The sequence below is a fragment of the Platalea leucorodia genome, assembly GCF_965183815.1.
Source record: "Platalea leucorodia genome assembly, chromosome: 1".
In the NCBI taxonomy this organism is placed as follows: Eukaryota; Metazoa; Chordata; class Aves; order Pelecaniformes; family Threskiornithidae; genus Platalea; species Platalea leucorodia.
The window spans coordinates 11,261,328-11,273,710 of record NC_138823.1 but is presented as its reverse complement, the minus strand read 5'-3'; positions in this window follow the sequence as shown (position 1 = coordinate 11,273,710).

Sequence of the window (12,383 nt, the reverse complement as noted above, 5' to 3'; positions counted from 1 at the left end):
CCTATGTGACTTTGATTCTGCTAATCCCTACCCACCTTTTGAGTCAATTAAAGGGCAGTTTATGGTTTGCAGAGAGAAAAAGTGTAAATGAGAAGCAATTCCTTTGGCCATCATGTGTGTAACTGGAGAACATTTCAAACACAAAACAGGAAAAAAGGGTTACTTCAATGGCTTGTTTCTTTTGTTTTTTTGGATTTCATACCAAGGGAGACAGAGGGTAACTGTTGATGTTTTGTTTTTATAATTAAAATAACATCATAAGATTAGCTACACAGTGACTGGATATCATCTGTATGGAAAGTTCTACAGTTAAAAAGAAAACAGGAAAGTTTCAGAAGGTTTATTTTTAATTAATCTACAGAATTATCTTCTTGTGTTATTTCTGCATGTGGATTCCCAGGAATTTCAACCTTCTCCACAGAAAGGGAAATTTGGCCCATTTCTTATGTTAGTCAATTAATTTTATAAGAAAATGTAAAGTTACGGGGTCTCATTTTATCATTCTGTTACTCTGATTGTGCACCTTTGTGATTCCATCTATTGAAGAAATGACTTTATAGTGGCTCTGAAGCTAGGGAATCTATATAAAGCATGATGCTGCAAATTCATAGGGGAGGCAGTTGCCATTTGCTTCAGTGGCTCTTGTTTTCTGAGTCTCGACAACCACAGTTTGAAAATAGTGAGGCTCAAACTACAAAAGTAAATGTGACCCCAGCCAGAGCTGAGCCCCAGCAGGAGCAAAAGGGCTCTGCTGTCAGGAAAGGCAGTCCTCAGCCACTCTTCAAGCTTCAGCCACTGTCTTTGCAGGCACAAGCATTGCTTTTTTGGGGGCAGGCTGTCTGCTTTGGTGTAGTTTCTGTTTTATTTTGTGTGGTTTCTCCCCTATAAGAGCATCTTCTATAGGTATAAGGGCCAGCAGTGCAACAGCAGTGACACAGTAAGCCCTAGCATGACTTAAATTGTATAGACTTGTCCCTGTAGTCAGACTGTTGCATAAGCATCCTACATCCTTAGGTCCTTACCGTAGTGCTATACTGTGGCTGGATATAACAGTCTAAACTCTCATGATGTCTTTACATGTTTAGACATCTCAAACTGATGTCTTCACAACATAAAAGGCTTGACAACAATGAGAAAGAGAAACTTTCAACTCACCCCCAACCTCAATTCCAACATTTGGTAATTGAATTCCCATGGAATTTTTTCGGTTGGGTAATTTCTTAGAAGGATGCATCTTGCTTTTAATATTCACATCAGCTTTTAATTATAATATTAATAACATTGCATGTAAAGGATTTATTTATTTATTTATTTTTAAACAAACACTTTTTAAGGGTACGTGTTTGAGTTTCTGAATCACCAGTATACTCAGGGAATAGAGGCAGATTTGATCCAATATTCAGATGGCTCTGTGGTCTAGAAATTCAAATGTGTTTCATGATGTAAATTGCCTTTAGAAGACTATTTATTCCTCTACATTTTTGGTCTGAAGTGAAATATTCCTGGGAATTCTTCACTGTCACATAAATTTTTCCAAGGAAATGCCTGTGACATGTCAAAGGAGACATTTGTATTTCCAGAGCACTGCAGGAAGGGAAGCATAATGCTTTTTCCAACTTGATTCTGAGAGTGGGTTTTTCATAAATGCTTATCACTGGAATAGCTTCACTCCTACTTAATGAATGGCTTACGTTTTTTTCAGGGCTCCAGCACAGAGTGCCTGTTACGTGCCAGAGTGACTCCTCTAAGTTGGTTAAATTTTACTACTTCTGCTAGTGCAACAATTTTAACAGTTGAGGTGAAGAGGAAGAGTGGGTTGGGAAGGAAGTGGTGTGGAGACTTGACTCCTATTTGTGTTCTTCTATGAATTAATTTATAATTTGGCAAACTAGACCAGGGCCATATTCAGACAGTGTCAATTCAGTATGTGTCTTGGGGGTTTCCCATTTGATAGCGGTACAGAAAAAGTCAGTAGGATATAGCAAACCCAACATTTTTAAGGTGTTTGAACAATGACTGTTAGTTTTCATCTGTGAAAAAGGGGCAATAGTCTTTCCTTAATGTTGTGAAGTCTTGTGATGGTAAATCCACAGGTTCTGAGATGATGAGGGAGCTCCAGATACTTAGACTTAATGTGTGAATGGACAGGGTCATCAGGCTTCATGCCTGTAGCAAGCACTGGGTGGCCAGCTAGCCCACCAGTGGTGCACTAAAGTGAGCCCTGCTTTGAATTTGGTCTTGAAGGTCCCTTTGACCTCTGATGTTCTCCTCAGGAGGAGGAAAGCAAGGAGCAGAAGCAGCGACGGCAGAGAGGCGAGAGGGAAGGCAAGTGGGACTTGCAGACAGCCTATTCAGCACAGCGGGGATGCTGAATTCAAGGAGGAAGGTGAGACAATAATGCCCCCTCTCTGCAAAGCGGGGTGACCTCCGAGGATGAGTCATGCCTCCTGCCCCCTCCCACAGCGTTATCTGCTTCTGATGTGACCAAATGCTGAAGTGAAAGAAACATCCTTCCGCAGCAATGAAAGAAGAATGAACAATGACAAGAGTTAAAGCGTAATGCAGGAAATGTGAACGAAAAAGCTCCCCCCAAACCACAGCCAAACCCAAGCAGTGAAGAAAAGGCTGTGCGCACCCGTCCATCCAGAAACGGTGGTGAAACCCCAGCAAGGGATGTGGGGATACAGCTGCAGGGGCCAAGTATCAGCCTCAGCTTTGCACACCGACTTGAAACCTCCAGATACTGGCAAGGGGGCTTTCTCTGACATGCAAACCCAGGGAAATTCCTGTGCAAAGGGTTGCATTTCATTGGGTTGAATAACGAGCTGGAGAGCAGGCAGTCCTGCGGAGATGGGTACCCTGCAGTGCTCAGGCTCACAGGATGCATGCACATAAAAGGCACTTCACCTTAAATACGAGATTGACTTACCCAAGGTCAGGTTCATACCCACATTTCATGCTGACCTTTATGAATTTACCTTGAGGTAAAACTGAAATGCTTTGACTGTGCTGTGTTTTTACATCACGAAAAGCACAAATTGTTATTAGCCACAGAGATAAGAAGAAAAGCCAAGCATTGTCCTCAACAAAAGAAGCAGCAAAGAAGCGAGCATATTGGAGATAAGAGATATGTTTTGTTTTGTTTACAGAAGGCTTTTAAATTTCTCTCACACTGATCTGACGAAATGACAAGGGGGAGAAAAAAGTATTATTCTTGATGTGCAAACATCATTGAAAGATATTTTTGCTGGCAGTGCTTGTAAGAAATAGGGGTAAATGTGAATGTCTCCCACATAGAAATAGTTACACATGTTTCTGACTGCCTTTAATTGTGGTATATGTTCAGTGAGTTCAGGTGCACTGGTTATTTCTCAAAGATCACAAATGATGCCTTTTGCAGTGGACCTTCATTATACAATCAATTCCTAAATATTTTTTTTATATTTTAAGATTACCCAGTAATTCTATGGGACCTGAGATATCTACTTGTACTTCAGAGGTCCATAAAAATGCTGAAAGTCTGCAACCTCTGGATATTTCCCATTTCACCTCCCACTTGAAGAAGGACAATCACCAGTGCTAAATGAGATCAAGGGTATTTGCAAGGTCTTTTTAAAGAGTAAATAAATGCTTAAATTTTCCAGAGTACTGGAAGTAGCTTCTGTCCCTGGCATCAAACAGTCCCTGAGGTGAGACAGAGCCAAGATTTTCCCCAGGTCAATATTGTCACCCATCTACTGAGTGATGGCAAAATCTGGAGCCATCTGGGACAATAATTTTTATGGTGCAGATATTGGTCATAGAAATTACTCTTTCAGATCTATTGGGGTAATTTGCGTAAAGCAATGTTAGTCACCAGTAAACAGGAATCTAATTTTGGCAGAAACCCTGCCCTGCCCTGCCCCTGAAGCAGCTGTCCTGCTTCCACCTCTCCTCCGAGTATCACAGTCTCAGTGTTGAACTCAGCTTTCCTCATCTGCAGCATCTTGTTTGAGCCACTGGCACTAACTTTCACACCTCCTAATCCCCAGTCCTGCAGATCTGTGTGGCCTTCTCTGGGCACCAGATGTTCATTTCTGCAACTGCTATACAGCCTGTAAAGTTTTGCAGTCAGATGAAATAGCTTCCACACCTTAGGGGAGGTTGTGCTTGGTCCATGTCTGGCAAATGCGAAAGACCTGGGCTCCATTTGGGTCCCACACACATCTGCCACCGTTGCCTGATGTTGGACTTCAGTCCTTTCTCCCTTTTGGGGTGGCCTGTATGGAATTAATGTTACGTTCATCTTTAGTCCCACCAAGTGAGAAAAATTTATACCTGCATCAAGAAAATAAGAAGAGATAACCGTGTTTGTTGAAAAAGATGCCCCCTTATCACTAAAATGTGTAGTGATGGGGCAAACCAAGAAAGTGATCTTTATAGGAAATTGTTTTCCCTGTTGGTTAAACATGAAAATCAGATTTTTTGCAAAAATGATGGGGAAGGAGTGGGCAGTACTGTAACTGCAGGTAGAGAAGGGCCAGATTTCGGCTTACATTTGCAAAACCAATCTCAGAATGACTGCTTTGTGTTTCAGCAATTCCAGGAGAGGACTGGGAGAGTAAACTGTGATCATTTTGTTTTGGTAGAATTTATCAGTTAGGTTATGGTTTGCAAACCTCAATTCCAAACTCAGCTTCTCCAAATCAAGAGAATTTCAAGCGTTTGTGTTGGGCCTATCTTTAGAAAAATAAAAAAAGAGAAATTCCAGAAGCTTCTGGTATTTCCAGTACAAGACCAAAGTTTTGCATGATCTGAAGAGGTACGTTTCAGTTCTGGTTAGTACTGAGAACTCTAACCAAGAAAAACAGAAGAAACTTTTATCTTAGAAAACCATAAAATTGTCTTATAAAGTTTCAGGCGAACAGAATAAACAATAGAAACACGAGCTCAGGATGAGCAAGGGAATGTGCTCCTTTGCTTTCTCATGCTCATCTGAAACATGTTTCCAACCTTTCTGAGGTTCATCCTTGCTGAGGAAAGAAAAATACACATCTATTTAGGCTGCTATTGCTCTGGTTGGGAAACTGGAGAAGCTGTAGTTGCTATTTTTACAAGTTTGTTTCCTTCAGGGGAGAGATATCTTAGGTTTGAGGGGGAGGTAATGTGATCTCTTTTTCTATTTTTATAAAGGGCCTGGGGATGCACAGGGAAGCTGCAGATCTGTGCAGTTGAAAGTCTTCAGCTCGTCTTTTGAGATACTAAGGGAGGAACAGTTAGAAAAGCATGGCCTAATTAAGGATATCTAATATAGTTTCAGGAAGGGAAGGGCATGCCTCATTAACTGGCTGGAATTCTTTGAGGATATTGCTGCTGAGGGAGACCAAAAAAAAGGCAACTCACTGTGAGCATTGTGTACCTAAGTGGGCTGAGGGAGAATAAAACACAGTTAGGAAAGTCTGGGGTTGATACCTACATTATGGAGTGGGTAAAAATATAATACGAAATTAAGTGGTATTTAAACCTGCAGGGAGTGGAACTATTTCTCAGTGCTTGAAATCCTGGGTGCATTCTTGCCTTTAATCTTTTCTTTTTTAAAAAAAATTAAATTATTATTATTGATATAATTGGCTTTTGTGATTCAGCTGAATTGAAAGCTGCAGCGTTTCTAGATGATATTGCGCTAAATTTGGAGGGCAATGAGGAAAATTGCAATTAGATACAGACAGAGTTAAATGCTTTTTAAAGTTTCTAGCATGGCAGATGGCATATCCAATAAAGGTCAGATAAATGTAGCATCATGATAATAAGCCAAAGACCCTAGAATCAGGAGAAAGAAAAGGTGGGGCAGATGGAGGGTTTCTCTGTATATTGACAGCTTTAATGTGGGAATTGTGGGAGATGCAGTTTCCCCAGATCTTTGCAGAAAAAGATACTAAAATGCTTCAAGTTATCCTTGGGAGAGAGAAATGTGTCAAAAAGAGAAATCATGTATATTTTGTCTGGGGAAAAGTAGAGTTTTACATTAAACTGCTCAGTGCAGCAGAAGTGGGGCTTGCAGCTGAGGGAGAGCACGAGCTTGCTGTGGAGGGAGAGTAGGGTTGGGGTGTGGGATTGGGGTTGGTGAGGATGTGTAGGCAAAGAAGTCATTCAAGCTCCTCTCACCATGGGGATGGCATGGGGTCAGTTTGGCCGCTCACCTGTCTGTCTGGCCATCCCAAGGGCTGTGTGACCAGCTGAGTGCAGTGCTGTCCACTTGCAATCCCTGGGAACGCTGTTGCATGCCTGTCTTCTGGGAGGAAGGTTGTTGTCCTCATAAGCTCTTGACCACCTGGAGATTCCTTCAGAGCTGGGGAAACTGCATGTTTTTGACCTATCTGTGCTCTTCAGAGCTTGCAAAAGATCAATCCCCTTGATTTTCTACATAACCAGTCTTTCCATGTTGATTGCTTGGAAAAAACAGATATTTCTTGTGGTTGCAAGAGACAGCTGGACCCTGAGAGCTCATATGAGGGGGTTGAGAAACAGTCCTGTGACTCAGGAGAGGTTTTGTTCCCCGCTGAGCAAAGCTACATTTATTAGAAGAAGGAAAGCAGGTGTTAGAGGGGAAGGAAATGGGGAAATCCTTGTGTTTCTTTTAATATCTGAAATTTTAAGAGCTTTGAAAGAGTCTCATCTATATGTCTCCGTTAACTATGCCCCTTTGCAGTTTGGCGAGAGACCAGGCACACGTCACTCTTCACTTAGATGAAAGAGGATGGACACTTAGAGCTGGAGGGGCAGGGAGAGGGGAGTGCGGTGAAAACCTGCCTGTGAAGCAGTAGACAGCAGCCATGAGAAGGACCATAGCCCTGCTGGAGGGAGGTCGCTCACAGACAAGGGCTGCGTCAAATGCACCTTGAGCATCACCCCTTCCCCTCACCTCTGCAGGGTCCGTTCCCAGCCAGGGTCCAGGCCATCCCTGGGGGCTGCCCCTGCCCCTCAAGGCCCAGTAAGAGTCTGTCTCTGCTCTGCTGCTCCCCAAAGCCATCTTGCAGCACGGGTGTAGAAGAGCCACTCTTTTTTTCCCTTGCTTGAGGAAAAAACAGTATCATTACTTGCAAAAGGTCCCAGACTGGTGTTCCTGGTTGGTTACAGCAAATACAGTGTAAGGGAGACACTTCAAGCTATTTCCTGAGTATTTGTTCTTGTTTTCTAATTTGCACTGTGGGAAGGGCTCTTTTTTAAGGACCAGCCTCTCCCCATGACTCTAAGGGCCGTACAAGCACCAAACCCAAAGACAGTTACCTCCTACAGAGCCTCTGACGTGGGATAAAGATAGGAGCAAACAGCCAGCAATGTTAGCAAGAGTGGGGAGGGAGAGAAGCAGGGGGAAGCCAAGAGATAGCATCGGTCACCATGACAGACTACATTCGGGGATGACTACTCGTCTGTCAACCACATTTTTAAAGTCTTGCAGTGCCAAAGCATTTCCCTCCAGGATAAGAAGCATAATTTAGTTTCCAGAGGTTATTCAGTTCTTGATTTCTGGCTTAATATGGCCAGTGAGGATACTACCCACGATGACTGTTTTGTGAGGAATGCATCTGGCTTTGGGGAACCAGAATATTAAATTTATTTTGCCTAAATCACTGGCTAACCTTCAGCAGGGAGAAATTAGGGCAAATTTGGTGTGAGGTGAGTTTTGAGGTGGAAGAGCTTGAATTTTTATGTGCACTGACAGATGTATATCAATGTCCCCTAAGCAGTGTCTTTCTAGCACCAAATTACCCATGGGGAAAACCCTAACTTATAATTGACTGAGGTCAATCTGAGCCAGTCACTAACCAGCAAAAGGCTTCAGAGACTATTATCTGTTCTTAGCATATGCATTGCACTAGGACTCCAAGGTGTTATTTGGCAGGGTGTTGTAAGAGTACCAGGGAAGAAATAGTACTCTGTAAGCCTATAGCCTGGAAAATAAAGACAAACTTTGAAATTCTGGCTCAACTATAGTCAAAAGAGTTTTACTCTAAAGGACCAGAATTTCATCCAAATATACAGAAATTATAAAATGCATATGTCGGTTACTCAGTGCCTCAGAAGAAGCAAAAAGAGGCAGGAAAACAGTAGACTTCCTAGACTGATTTGATTGACTATGTTTTTAGACTATTATATCAAAAAAAGGTTTTCAGGAAATACATACATGCACTTGTGCTGTGAAAAACCATATGTCTACAAACAAAAACCAAGGTGTTGCACATCCATTCCCCCACCTGCAAGTGGGATGTTTTCTGGTCTCACAGCACTCTTTGCACACCAAAATCTGTAAGAAATATATGCACATCTGGGTTAAAATCCCAGAGTCCGAGGCTGTGTTCAACGGTCACTAAGGACTTCAGTGCAGAGCTTCTGCGGATGAGTAAGCTTTAGCCCTGGGATCTTCCCATGACATTGGTAGGTCATCTTCCAAGTGTGCAGCCCCCCTGATACCCAGCCGTGGCCGTCCAGCTCCTTGGCGCCGGGGCAGCACTCTGTTTGTACAGCACCTGACACAATAAGATGACAGCCAGATTTGCAGGCTGTTGTGTTATCTTGTGATATTAGTAATATAATGATAGCATTATAACTGGACCATTCAACTCTGTAGTTTGTTCTTCTATAAATGATTTATAAGTTTTATGCATTTTATATGCCTCTCATTAAAAATGCATTGAAAAATACTATCAAAATACCATTTTGTGAGGCTCAGGCTCTCTTTATTCTTGTTACAGCCATCTGCCATTAAGCTTTAATAACTGACTGATTATAATTTATTAATTTATCACCTGTTCTTTATACAGTTGGATAAAATAATTGTCAACCAATGTGAAATGGCCTCCTATTGTGTTATTAATCCCCAAAGCAATTAGAAAACCCACTGATTGCACAAGCCATTGCAAATGGGCAGTAACTCATGCTGGAAATGATCTGCAGTGCTCACATCAGCACACTTAGTACGTGATTGGTAATAAGGTTTCTGTCGCCAGTGTGAATTTGAAAGGGGCAGTTTAACTAGGGAGGCTTTTTTATTTATTTATTTATTTTATAATAAGCCTGGATTTTTAGGGCTGACAATAGATGTGTAGGTTACAGCTTCTCTTATGGATTCTGTGGGCATAGTCTGAGAAAGGCAACACCAACTTTGTATAGTGTCATACTAATGCTTCTCAAACCTGCTTTGGAGAGATTTCTGCCCCTGCTACCTTTCCCAAGAACGAAAGGGTAATTTAGGGATAGCTATAAATGCCAAATCATTTAGGAGATTGACTTCAGTCGATTTTGGATGAAGTCGTCAGACTTCAGTATCTCTCCTTTGATTTTTATCTGCCAAGGTTTCAATACGGGTTAGCTGTGGGCTTTCTGATATGGATATTTACAGTATGTGAAAAGGGATGGAGCCGACGGTTCGCTGAATCCAACAGCTGTTTGCTTACTTTGCCAGTGTGAAGGAGATATGCAGGCCACCCCAGATGTAAAGAAGTTCCTTATCTCCTGTCCTATTTGCAGTGCAGACTTCCAGCTACCCGTGTTACAGTACCTCTGACACTAAAAAGTCACATTCTGGTAATGCTGTTCCCGATGCAGATTTAACTGCTTTCCTGGTGAAAAGAAAGGAAAAAAAAAAAAAAAGATGCCGCTGACCTCAGAAAGCAGAGCTGCATTACTGAGGAAAGCAGCTGTAAACGTTTCTTTGTCCTGAACGAAGCTGCCTGGCTCCTCTTGTCTGTGTGCTCAGTCAGGGACCACACTGGTGGGTCAGGCACAGTGGAGGTATAGAGCTGCCAGTTACAGCGATATTTTGTTCCAAATTGCTTGAAGTGATCTGGGAGAACTTTTACTTAAACAAGATGATTGCATAGATCTAAAAACTGTCAACATTTTGCTGTTGAATAAGGCTCTGGGCAGGCTTAGGAAGAGATTTTTCATCTCTCTCTTCTGTCTCCAGAAATACATACCATGTAGTAAATAGGTCTGTGCATTAGTGCAATGTAGTGACTCCAGAGTACAAGAAAGTCTCAAGTCTTCCACCAATATCCTGCTTCCTCTGCATGATGGTAGGATAGTTGAATTATTCCTCTTCCACCCAACACTTCTGCTGTCTTTGCTGTTCCATCCCAGGGTCTGTAGCTTCTTCACAGTTAAGTTGGAGAAACTGCTTTGACAAAAAGACCTAGAAAAAATTATGTTGAACTGAGCATATTGGGAGATTTGTACTTCCTCCTTCTACAGGGAACCCAAAGCAGAAGTAAAGAGGTCATTCTTGATATTCTTATACTATTCCTGGCTTTTCTGGAAGTAAAAATCAGAAGAAGTCTCATGCAAATGTTTGTCCTTCTGAGACATTCAAGCCAAATGTGCAGATCTAAGGGTTTTAGATAAAGCAGATACAAGTATGGTAAGTGCTTTTTCTGTAATCTTGAGAAACTTTCCCATCTTACCCCTCCAGTGTGTCCACAGATAAAATCTGGACTGTGGAAAGTCCTCAGAAATGGTGCAGCCACTGTAATTGTTTTACACTGCAGGTGCACACCTTTTGCCTACACAATCCTCCGTTGGGATGAGCATGGAGAGGATCTTCCACTCCTTCTCACCTCTGTAGACATACACAAGACTACTCTGCACTCTTAAGTTAGAGCAGTGACTACAACCTCTTCATCTGAGCTTGCAGCAGTGTTTGCCTTCTGTCATGACCCACAGCCAACTAATTATATTTTCCCCAGATGTGGATCTCATGGTTCTTCTCAGCACCAGCTGGGGAACTCCTGGGTATGGAAGCTGGTTATGGCATTCTGTCTGACACAGGCTAGCAGGTAGGTAATTTTTCAAACAGTAGATTGACAATTGTTATTGTTTGTGTTTTCACTGAAGGTAGGAGGTCTCCAACTGAGGTTAATCTTGCAATGTTAATTGAGCCACAATGCATATAGCCCTTCTTGAATATAGGAGCATCACAGAAGGAAATCCACATTCAAAACAAGACTAGGGTCAGTTATCCATGTAATAGACCTCCCTGGCTTCTGCTGTCTGCAAAGGTGATTGTCTATGTAATTCATCAGAAAAAAACATCACAGCTGAAAAACAGTGTCTCAAAAACTCTGATTCATGAGGAGGTACTGATCACCTTTCCCCTCAGCAAAATTGTCATCCAAGGAATCTGTTGTATTTTTGCTCATGACAAAGTTCCAACGTAGGGGGCCACTGAATCCCTTAAAAGGACCACTATCAGTCACACAGGAAGATCTTTGTCGCAAAAATGTAGCTGAATTCCATGTGGGTCTAAACTCAAGTTAGCAAACCATGGCCATATTCCATACTCATTATTTCCACAAAGGGATTGTATGCACCCATGTGTATCTCTGAACCCATCAAAGTAATATCCCATAATTCTTTTTACTACATTAAATGGTGTTGCTCTGGCTACATCTACCCTGATGAATGCATCCACTAGTGGTTGCATCCACGCTAGACAGGCGGGCCTCCTTGACATAGCTGTCATTTTGGGTCCATTATTTTCAGTTCAAAGTGTGAGCTGTGCTGCGGTCCTGCTGCTTGGTGTTTTCATGGAATGAAGCTGAGATTCTACATTTTGGTCTTGTATGTATGACATGACAAGACTGGAGTCCTTGAGTTTGCAAAGCCTGCAGAGAAGATCCTGGAGGACTCTGCAGAGCAGAAGAAAACAAACCTGGTGCATTCTTGTCCATACTGCCTGCTGGGAGATATTCCCAGCACAGAATATCAAATAACTTTGATTTTTCTTTCAAAGGAGCTACCTAGTACTTTAAAAAATAGCATGGGAGTGAATTAATGTTTATGCAAAATGGAGGATCAGTGAATCGAGACAAAGGGTGAGGTGGGGAGTGAGATGATGGTGTAGACATACCCCCATCCATATGAGTGTATGTAAATAGGAGTGATTTTCAGGGCAAAGAGAGGTGTAGGAAAACACTGGGGAACTCAGTGTTCAAATGCTGCGATTGCATCCTCAGCACTGCAGGTGCCAGCCCTTGTGAAAACAGATCTTGAGCTTCAACTGGTAATCCCACTCTGAATGGAAAACACTACCCCGGATTTGGGTTTTCTCTATGAACCACAAGGAGGAAGAGACAACAGCTTCACCTGAGTTAATTCTGAAGTGAAGATATAACCTATGACACACAGGATTGTTTACCCTTTTATGTGGGAAAACCTATTATTAGAGCTTGACTGAAATGTTTAAGAGACTAACAATAATGCCACCTACCTTCATCTTTCAAATATTGAGTACTAGCATTTGGTGCTGGCTTCTCAACCTTGTTTAGACTCTCCTTCTTAGGGAAAGTCTTGTGAAGGTAACCTATTGCTTTAACAAAGCTGTGATGCAGCATGGATGATGAGGACAG